The sequence below is a fragment of the Rhinopithecus bieti genome, unplaced genomic scaffold, assembly GCF_001698545.2.
Source record: "Rhinopithecus bieti isolate Rb0 unplaced genomic scaffold, ASM169854v2 scaffold_16834, whole genome shotgun sequence".
Taxonomy (NCBI): Eukaryota; Metazoa; Chordata; class Mammalia; order Primates; family Cercopithecidae; genus Rhinopithecus; species Rhinopithecus bieti.
The window spans coordinates 3,029,503-3,039,425 of NW_016809297.1; the positions used below are offsets into that span (position 1 = coordinate 3,029,503).

Below are 9,923 nucleotides of genomic sequence, written 5' to 3' on the forward strand. Positions count from 1 at the left end.
GAGGCTGACAAATCTAGTTTCTCAGAAAGAAACATTTAACAGAGACTTACGAATAGCAGCCATAGACTTGGGCAGCGGTGAGATACGACGATCTGCCTCACTAACCCCCAGACTCAGGCTTATATACCATAGGGAAAGGTATATGTACAGCAATTGCTTAAGGGCTAAATTTATGGTACATACACTAACCTCAAAGTTGTTTTGACCTAAGGGCAGGGATTACAGTAAGTAGTACATGCTATTGCACGAGGAACAAGGGATAGACTAGAAATCTTAGAAGCATTCCTGAAACTGAGGTTAATCAGAAGTCAACATGGTGAGGCAGGGCAAGGTGGCTGATGCCTGTAATCCCAGCACCTTGGGAGGCCGAGGTGGGAGGATCACTCGAGCCCAGGAGTTTGAGACTAGCCTAGGCAACACAGGAGACCCAATCTCTGTTTAAAATATTGAAAAATAATAAGAAGTCAGCATGGTGGATAAACATCCAAGATGGAGTTGCTTTAGCCTCCACACTACCTAGGACTTAAATGTAGTTTTCCAAATTAGTCATATATGTACAGCACATACAGAGATTTAGAAATGCTGGGAGACTTTGCAGCACACTTCACATAAACGCAAAGCCTTTCCATAAGGACGTGTTCACATGGATGACGCAGCCACAAATCAGGCCCCTCAATTTTTTTCAGCTGCTTTTTCCTCCACAGGCTATTTTATGAGGAAAAAATATATATCAAAGGCTCCTGTTTCACTTTATATGGTGCCCTTGAATGTGAGCTTTAAATGGCTTATATAACTCACAGAAAAACCTGCTGTCCTCATTGCAGACTCTGGACTTGAGAAGTAAACAACTATTAGTCCAAAAGGGACCCATATCGCTTTACTGGATAGGATACCTGCTTCCAGAATCCAGGAATCGGAAACTTTCCTTCAGCTATGTTCAGGCTACCACTTGTTAAATGCCAAAAACAACGTGTTAAACACCCAGAAATATATATATATTTCTGTGCAGGCAGGGAATTTGGTTGTATGCCCCAGCTGCTTGGTTGGTGCCACAGGGTTTGGCAACTTCCTGATAACAGATTGTAGGAGAGGAAAGTTTGAATCTGGAAGGGACCCTCCCACACACACGCTTGGGAATCCATCTTTTTAGCTGGCATTTTCAGCAAATATTAACATGGCTAAGGGAATAATATCTCGGCCTATTAGAAAATGGTAGTCAAATGGGGTAGAGCTGAGAGTTTTCTTTCCATGAGAATGATTTTGGCTTCACCTAAAAGAAAACTTCAACTCAAAATGTCTCAAGCGATTAAGAAAATGTATTATTTCACGTTGTTAGGAGCTTGGCAAAAGCTGATTCAAGGGTGGGATGAATGAGTGAATCAACAATGCAATCAAGGACAGAGTTTCTCGCTGTCGTTCCCTTCTGCCATCCTAACAATGTTGGCTTAGTACCTTGGCTTTGTCCCCTTATGAACACAATATGACCTTGCGCTTCCAAGAGTCGCATCCTCAAATACAACATCCAATGTTCCAAAGCAGGAGCAGGGAGCGGTGTGTGGGGAGGAGTGTGTGACCTCCTTGTACACTTTTGAAGAGCCTGCGAATTCTCCTGGCAGCTGCTTCAGTTGACTTGCCTCTCACCTCTCATGGGCCCGCATCATGTTCCTATCTCTGAATCAGTCATTGGCAAAGAGAATGCCAGTACTGTGACTGGAATAGAATAAATAAGATCCATCCCTGCCTTATCCTGAGATAATAGTCACATCTCTGGAACCAAAGGAGTTCCATTAGCAAGGAAGAAGTAAATGAATGTCAGTCAATGTTGTCTGGGCAAGGGCCAGTGAGCATGTTCCAGAGACAACCTAGGGAGTTAATTACAAATTATCTTCTCTGCTGTAACTCTGGTCTGTTACCCTTGAACCCTGAATGATATCTGGACAACCTTTTTTCATTTTGCTGTGTGCCTTACAGGAAAGGCCTGTGGCATACCTGAGCCAGAGGGGTAAGCAGAAAGTGGCATAACCTGGAACCTTCAATGTCATGGCGGCTATGCTTAGTAGATCACAAGAGAAAAAAGAATCTGGGGCTACGAGTTGGGGCTTTGAGATCCATCTACTGTTTCTCAAGTGGATATCTCTGTCCCAATTTTCTCCTTGGAGGATCCATTTGCTCATTCAACAGATTTTATATGAATATCTAGCATACAATCAGGCTTAGTTCCAGGTACTAGGGATGCATCAGCAAACAAAACAAAAGTCCATGCCCATGGTGCTTATGTTTTAGTTAGGTTAGTGGGGGAAAGAAACACTAAAAAACAAAATAAATAAGGAAATCATTTAGCACATTGAAAGATCATAAGCCCTATGGGCGGGGTGGGTGGGGAGAAAAGCAGAGCAAGGAGCAGAGGGGACTAAAAAGTGAACAATTTTAAACATGGTAGTCAGAAACAATGACACTGAGAAATAGCATTTGAGAAAAGTCTTGAAAGAGGCGGGGGAGTGACCCTTGCAAATGTAGTTGTGAGAGGAGCATTCTGGGGATAGGAACAGCGCATACAGCCCCACAGTATGAGGATGCTGATGCATCCCAGTAACAGGAAAGAAACCAGTGAGGCTGGGGAGACAGACTTTGCCTATAAGAGCCACAGTAAAGTGAAACAAGGTTGTCAAGAGGCCTGACTTTTGTCAGTCTGATTTTTGGGACACCAGTCATTGAATCTAAGATAATCAGAAGATAAAGAGAAAAAATACCCCTTTTATGTGTCATATTTCTATAGTGATTGCATCTTCCAGTGAAAATGGGTTGAGGGTTTGCCTCCAATCCTGACTCTGTTAGTAGCTCACTTTCTCACCTTGGGCCAAGTCACGTCATCTTTCTGGATCTCATTGTTTCTTTTATAAAAGTAAAGTGGCTTCACCAGATTATCTGAGGTTCATTTCAGATTCAACGTTCTATGATTCTTTATGTCTATTATCTGATAGAGCAAACAGCTCACTCTTCAACTGTAATTGAGAATAATTGTAAAAATATCACAGAAAAGATGGTCAAAATGACTTTCTAAATGTGTTTGGGAACCATTTTAATTCGGAAAGGAAGGCAGAATTATTTTAAAGCATTATTAGTATATAAATTATAGATATTTCTAAAGGTCCAAATATTTGAGCATCAGAAATATTTGTTTACAAGTAAGATAATATCAACTAAGATAGTATATTTTTGTAAGTTTGAATGAATTGCAATGTTTTCTTCCCTGAAGAGAAGAGTCTCCTATTGGTCTTTATAGCTTAATTATAAACCATTTAGGAAACTTCAATTAAAACCAAAGGTATGTCTCAGTAAAAGTTACAGAAAATATCATACCGAATAAGTGGATCATTGACAGATTACCAAGTTTACATTATCTATCCATTTATTTCAATAATGTTTATTTTTAAATTAATCCAAAATTTAAATTTGCTGATCATGAAGCATTTATTCTATGGCCCAAATCATCCTTCAATGAGTCATTTCAAATAGTCATTCAAAATAAAGCCATTCAAATAGTCATTTCAAAATAAAGCCATTCAAATAGTTATTTCAAAAAAGTCCTCTCAAAGGGTCTCATTACAAATTTTCTGGGAAACTGAGATTCTTGTATAAATTATTCTCATAGGTTGACTGTTCAAAAGCGGTTAATTACTTCATTCACTCAATAGACATGTAAAGAGCCTATTATGTGCCAGGCACTACTTTGTATCTTGGAGACAGAGCTATTAAAATAGTTCCTAGGCCTACAGAACTTTGCTTTTAGTTTATTCATGTTTATTTTTACGTGTGAAATGGAATAAGTTAGAAGAAACTAGGGTGCAATATTGAGTATTTAGAGATATAATTCTTAAACAAAGGTTGCTGCCTCATATGTTTAAATTCAATTATTAAGTATTGCTTTCAATTTTTTAGTTTTTAACTCTTAGTAGTGCTGCCTGGCACTGATAAGTAAGGTGGAACTTTTAATAGCTTTTCATAGACAAAGGATTTTTTCAACTAGAACAAAAAAAGCGTACTTGTTTGTTTTAATAAATACAGGTACAATTATTTGGAATGAAGAAATTGTTTTAGAATCAGAAGTTTAAGCTCTAGCTCTGTCATATACTGTGGACTCCAGCAAGTTGTTTATCTTGACTGAGCTGAGGCCTCATACGTGAAATGGAGCCTAGGAACAGGTGCCTCTCAAGGTTAAATCTCCAGTAATAGGAAATATCCTATTATTCTAAACTCTAAAAGCATATCCTATTATGCAAAAGTGAAACACTAATTTTTATTTAAAACCATAACAACTAAATTTATTGTAGACCTATAATATAATACACACCTGTTAAAAGAATAAAATATAAATAGCATTTAAATAACTTGAAAATTTTATCACATCACTTCGTTTATTGAATATACCAGATAAGTCCTAAAAATGTATCAATGCATTTCTATTTTTTTTTAACTTAGATCAGAATAGCACACTCAAAACAGAGTGTGACAGAAAAGAAAATGTGTTTACTTCTGCTGATCTAAAAAAAGATGAGCAAGGATAATTCATTTTAAAATGAGACTTTTATGCATCCCAAATAGAACACACACATGACCTAAGAGAATATTTTTCTCATTTCTAGTATTATATCACCCTTCAGAGATTTATTAAAGGTGACAAAAATATCCCACAGGTACTATTGATTAACTCTCCAGGATTTGTTAGACTCAATGAGATAATAAGATAAAGTACCCACTGAGAGAATTTACAATCTAAATAGAGAATGGAAAATGAACAGCACCAACCAAAAATATATCCCCACAGATAAGTTAAAATGGTCTTTTAACCTTTCACAATCAATTTAAAGACTCCAATGAGCAGAATATAAATAATGGCAATGCCCTGTCTGGAATGAAGCATAGGTTATATACTAAGTGCCTATCACTCATCTCAAGCAGAACAAGCCATCATTTTCAGCCAAATGTTAGTCTCATATTTTACTCTCTATGTCTCCAAGAATGTCCTAGTTCTAAAGTCTTGCTAAAAAGATGTCATATTTTAAAATATGTACCTTAAATATTTGCAGGGTAACATTTTATCCTTATTCATTTAGCATTTGTCATAAATGTTGTAAGACTTCAAGATGATGTCACAGAAACTAATGCTTGGAAAAAGAAAAAAAAATCTAAGTATGATGATGTACATTATTAACTAGCATTTCTTACTATAAAATAATTTGGGTAACTCATTAAGCTGAGGCAGGAGGATTGTGTGAGCCCAGAAGTTCAAAGCTACAGTGAGCTATGATCATGCCACTGCACTGAAGCCTGGGCAACAGAGCAAGACCCTCTCTCTTAAAAAAAAAAAAAAAGAAATGCAAATAAAATAAAAAAGAATTTTGTGCCTAATCCTGTGATCCACATTTTACAAATTACTTATTTAACTTCCATTTTGCTTGATGAAGTACTAGACATAGCCTTTGTGGACCTGAGGACGGCAGCAGGAAATAGACTTTAAAAAAATCAACATTTATTTGATATTCAGAAATTGAATGAAGAAAACGTTTTAAAAATGATGCACACATATGTATACATATATAACAAACCTGCATGTTGTACACATGTACCCTAAAACTTAAAAGTATAATAAAAAATAAAATATTTAGAAATAAAAAATAAAAATAAATAATAAAAAATAATTTCACTAAAAAATACAAACATAAATGGTTGTTTTACATTATATCACCATTTAAATAAATGAATCAAGTGGCAACAATTTCTTTTGTAAACCAAATGCACTTGCAATCATATATTAGCATGTGATTTGTGTCCCACATAAATTCCCCTAAAGCTATTCCTTTCTTCTATGCAATATCAGTTGAATGGTCTATGGAGAAAATTTAATAGCTATGCTGCACTTGGTACACCACTTGTCTCATGCAGCTTCCCACCAATTTTGAGTAAGGAAAAGAACAAAATTAGAGTTAAACTGTTATGCCATTGACAAAATAATAAGTAGGAACCCAATAAAATATAGTGAAAGAATAAAGACATGAGAAACCCATTACTGAAGACATTTATTTCACCCCCACATAAACCTAGTTAAATATTCCAAAGAGTAAATACAGATCAGAAAAGTGAGGTAAAAACTGCAGCACAATCATCTACACGCACAAAAGAGATGAGTAATTAATTTAAGGAAGTCTTAATATTAAGTTTAATAATAGAGACTCATTCAAACTCCTTTTCTAAATAAATCTTAAGTTAATATTTGGCTTTGCTTACATTTTCAAAGGTCAAATAGAAGCTGAACAGATATCATGTCCTAAAACACGACAGTAAACAAATGTGTCAATTTGCTATAGTGAATTCGCTCCTTTAAGACCAAAGCACTAGTTTCCCCAGGTGCTGAGAGTGATGCCTGACTCACAGCAGAGTCATTCCCCAATAACTGCTTTCTGCCAAAAGGAGTCATCTCTCTCCACTGGTCCAGGAGTGGAAGAGTATAAAGGCTAAGCCCTCTTGCCTCAGTCTGGGAAAATTCTGAAGGGCCATACCAACTCCAGAGCTCCCCCTACGGATCAGCTAAGTCCTATTTCAACTCTATCACTCTCCACCTTCTCTCTCTGTCCAATTCTGTATCCTTCACTCTCTTCCTGGTGTTGCTCTGAAGAGCTCCACCTGATAAAACAGATGCATGCAAATATAAAATCTCAGAGTTGGCCTCTGGACCTTGGCATTGGTCTCCTTTCTAATTAATAATATTTTGAAACTGCACACATTGTAACAGGAAATTGAAAAATCTATGCATGTTCTCATTATTTTGCCATCATTTTATTCAAATATTTTCCTATTTGTCTCAAAATCCTTATAATGCTTTCCTCTTTTCCTCTATTATATCCTTGATCAAATTCTGATCATATCAAGAATGCAGGACACTGACTTTTCTTTTCTAAATGATAAAATCATGATTTAATAAGGACAAAGAAATTTGAAAGGTCATTGGATTCAGTTTTAGTTATAGTTTTTAAAAACCAATAGACTATGAACATTTTATTTAGTCCTCCAAATTAACATTAGTCATCTCTGTTCAAAGAAGCCCTTGTCCGATAGTTCAGATTTATATTTGCCGACATTGGGTTACTATGAAAATTAAGTTTAAAAGAAATAAACCAGAAGTTATATCCAGAACACTGTTATATTTCTATTAGGGGCAATGTATATTTTTTTAAAAAATATGAATAAATCCAATGTAGTGATTCCTGAAAGACCTAAACACAGAGCTACCATTTGACCCAGCAATCTCATTACTGGGTATATACCCAAAAGAATAGAAATCATTCTATTATAAAGACATGGATATGCGTATGTTCATTGCAACACTATTTACAATAGCAAAGGCATAGAATCAACGTAAGTGACCATCAATGATAGAGATAAATCAAGGATAAAGAAAATGTGACACATATATACCATGAAATCCCGTGCAGCCATTAAAAGGTACAAGGTAATGTTTTTTGTGAGGACATGGATGGAGCTGGAGGCCATTAACCTTAGGAAACGATCACAGGAACAGAAAACTAAATACCACATGTTCTCACTTACAAGTAGGAGCTAAATGATGAGAACACATGGACACATGGAGGGGAACAACACACACTGGGGGCTATAGGAGGGTAGAGACCGGGACAGGGGAGAGGGTCAGGAAAAATAGGTAATGGGGACTAGGCTTAATATCTGGGTGACGAAGTAATCTGTACAACACCCCTGTGACACAAGTTTACCTGTATAACAACCCTGCACATGTACCCCTGAACTTAAAAAAAAAAAAAGTTGGACAGGAAAGAATAAAAAAGTTAATGGCTAAATATATATAATACTTAAAAGCTGATTAAATAAAGGTCAAGAAAATCCCCCCAAAACCCATAAATCTATTAATTTTAAAATGATTTATTATTTACTATTTAAATTTTTTATATCTACTATGTATCATACTGGATACTTTTTATATACCTTTACTAGACCTCTCAACATACTAATATATATTTATCAGTATTATACAAGGAAAAATAAATGAGGTTCATGAGTATTAAGTAACAAGGCAAGACTGTGTTTAATTAGTGGTATTTTTGAAGCTCATTGAACAAAGGCTGCCAGGGATACATCAGAGCTTGCTGTAGCAAGGAAGAACACTCCACAGGCAAGTTTTAGGAGTTTCTGAATCTGAGGAAGTCAGGACAGGCTTTTTAAATAGAGTCTTGGGGCTTGGTTTAAGTGACTTTAAGAAGGATTGTGCAAAAGAGAGGAGGTTAAAAATGATAAACTGAGATAAGCAAGGGATATTTGCTGATCTCAGCTTATAAGCAGAATCTATTCACCACCTTCTGCACACATTACTCCTAAGGGAACTAGGGATGTTTAAAATACTGCACTCACTAAGCATCACCCATCCTGAACCCCTGTGGTACCTTTTGCTGAAAATATATTATTTGACCTCATCATAGAAAAATGTAGCTTGGAAACAATTTAGAGTGCTCACATTCACCAGTTCTCAAAATGATCGACTTTAGTTATGATGTAGATAGCTGGAACTAGCAGAAACTTCTGACAAATATATATGTTTAGACAGGACATGAGCTCTGCTTTTAATTTTTCTAGGTCATATGATCAGTATGTATACACATTTTTTTATTTAAGAAAAATTATTTGAATTTTATGTACATAACTTACACTGAACTCAAGTTTGAAAATACGTTGGATTCTTAAATGGGACTTTTTTTTTTAAAGAGGACTTTTTTTCCTTTGAATATTATTTACTTAAATAGATTTCCAAAGCAAGAATTTCATTATTATCAATTTGCACATTTAAACAAAATAATATATCTGAGGTTACTAATTAAACTAATAGTAAAATACATGTGTTCTTTTTTTAATCAACAATTCATTAACAAGTGCATAAATTTCAATGTTTGACATCCTCAAAAATCATAAATTAAGAGTTGCTGGTTTGTAAACATGTCATCAAGTAAAATCATCATTGTAAACTGTATAATTGGCAGTGAATTACAACGAGAATAATTTTTGTAAAGTTTAAATATCACCACTGGCTTTACTTTTAATAAAACTATGTTTTATAAATTATCTTTATTATTTAGACAGATTAAAATATTTACTCTAATTATATTTGAAATTATTTCCTATTTTCATAACTATTATATTATGAGATTTATAACTTTATTCACTTGGTAAGCATTAATTGAGCTTCTACTCTTGTCATACTGTTATAGGGATATAATAATGCATGAGACCAACTCCATCCCCATTGTTCTGAAACTTACATTTTTTCTGAATGATGCAAACAAAAAAAAAAAGAAAAATAGCTAAATATAATATGACACAGTAATAAGTGTCATAAAAGTTAAGTCAGAGAAAAGACACAGAATAAAGGGTGGAGTGGGCAGGGATACTTTTTCAGGTCATATGGTCACCCAAGTCTTTTCTATGTAGGTGCTATTTGCAGATGTTAATAAACTGAGAGTGAGGCATGCATGACTCTGCATCAAACAATCTCTCCTTCCCTGACTAGATTGCTGAACTGTTTTATGGTACTAATTAATATCTCATTATATATGAAGCTATTTTATTATCTGCTCCCTTGGAATGTGAGCTTAAGGATGACAGAAATTAAATCAGTCTTATTCATCATTATATCTTCAAAGAGAGTACTATAAATATATCTAGTTTTACAGATGAGGCAGCAAAGGCCCTTTGGCAATCAAGTGCCTTAACCAAAATATCACACAACCTAAAAAATAGGATGAGAAGTTAGGAAGAAGAACAGAAAATATGTTAAGTGCTCATATGTGCCAGATATCATGACAGGTACTTTATTTTATTTATTTATTTATTTATTTATTTATTTA

General features: G+C 35.0%; 1 pseudogene; it reads left to right on the forward strand.

Annotated features, from left to right (window-relative positions):
• The first annotated feature begins 2,040 nt into the window (after positions 1-2,040).
• LOC108540077 (transcription factor IIIA-like) overlaps positions 2,041-9,923 on the forward strand; it is a 27,066-nt pseudogene continuing 19,183 nt past the window's right edge.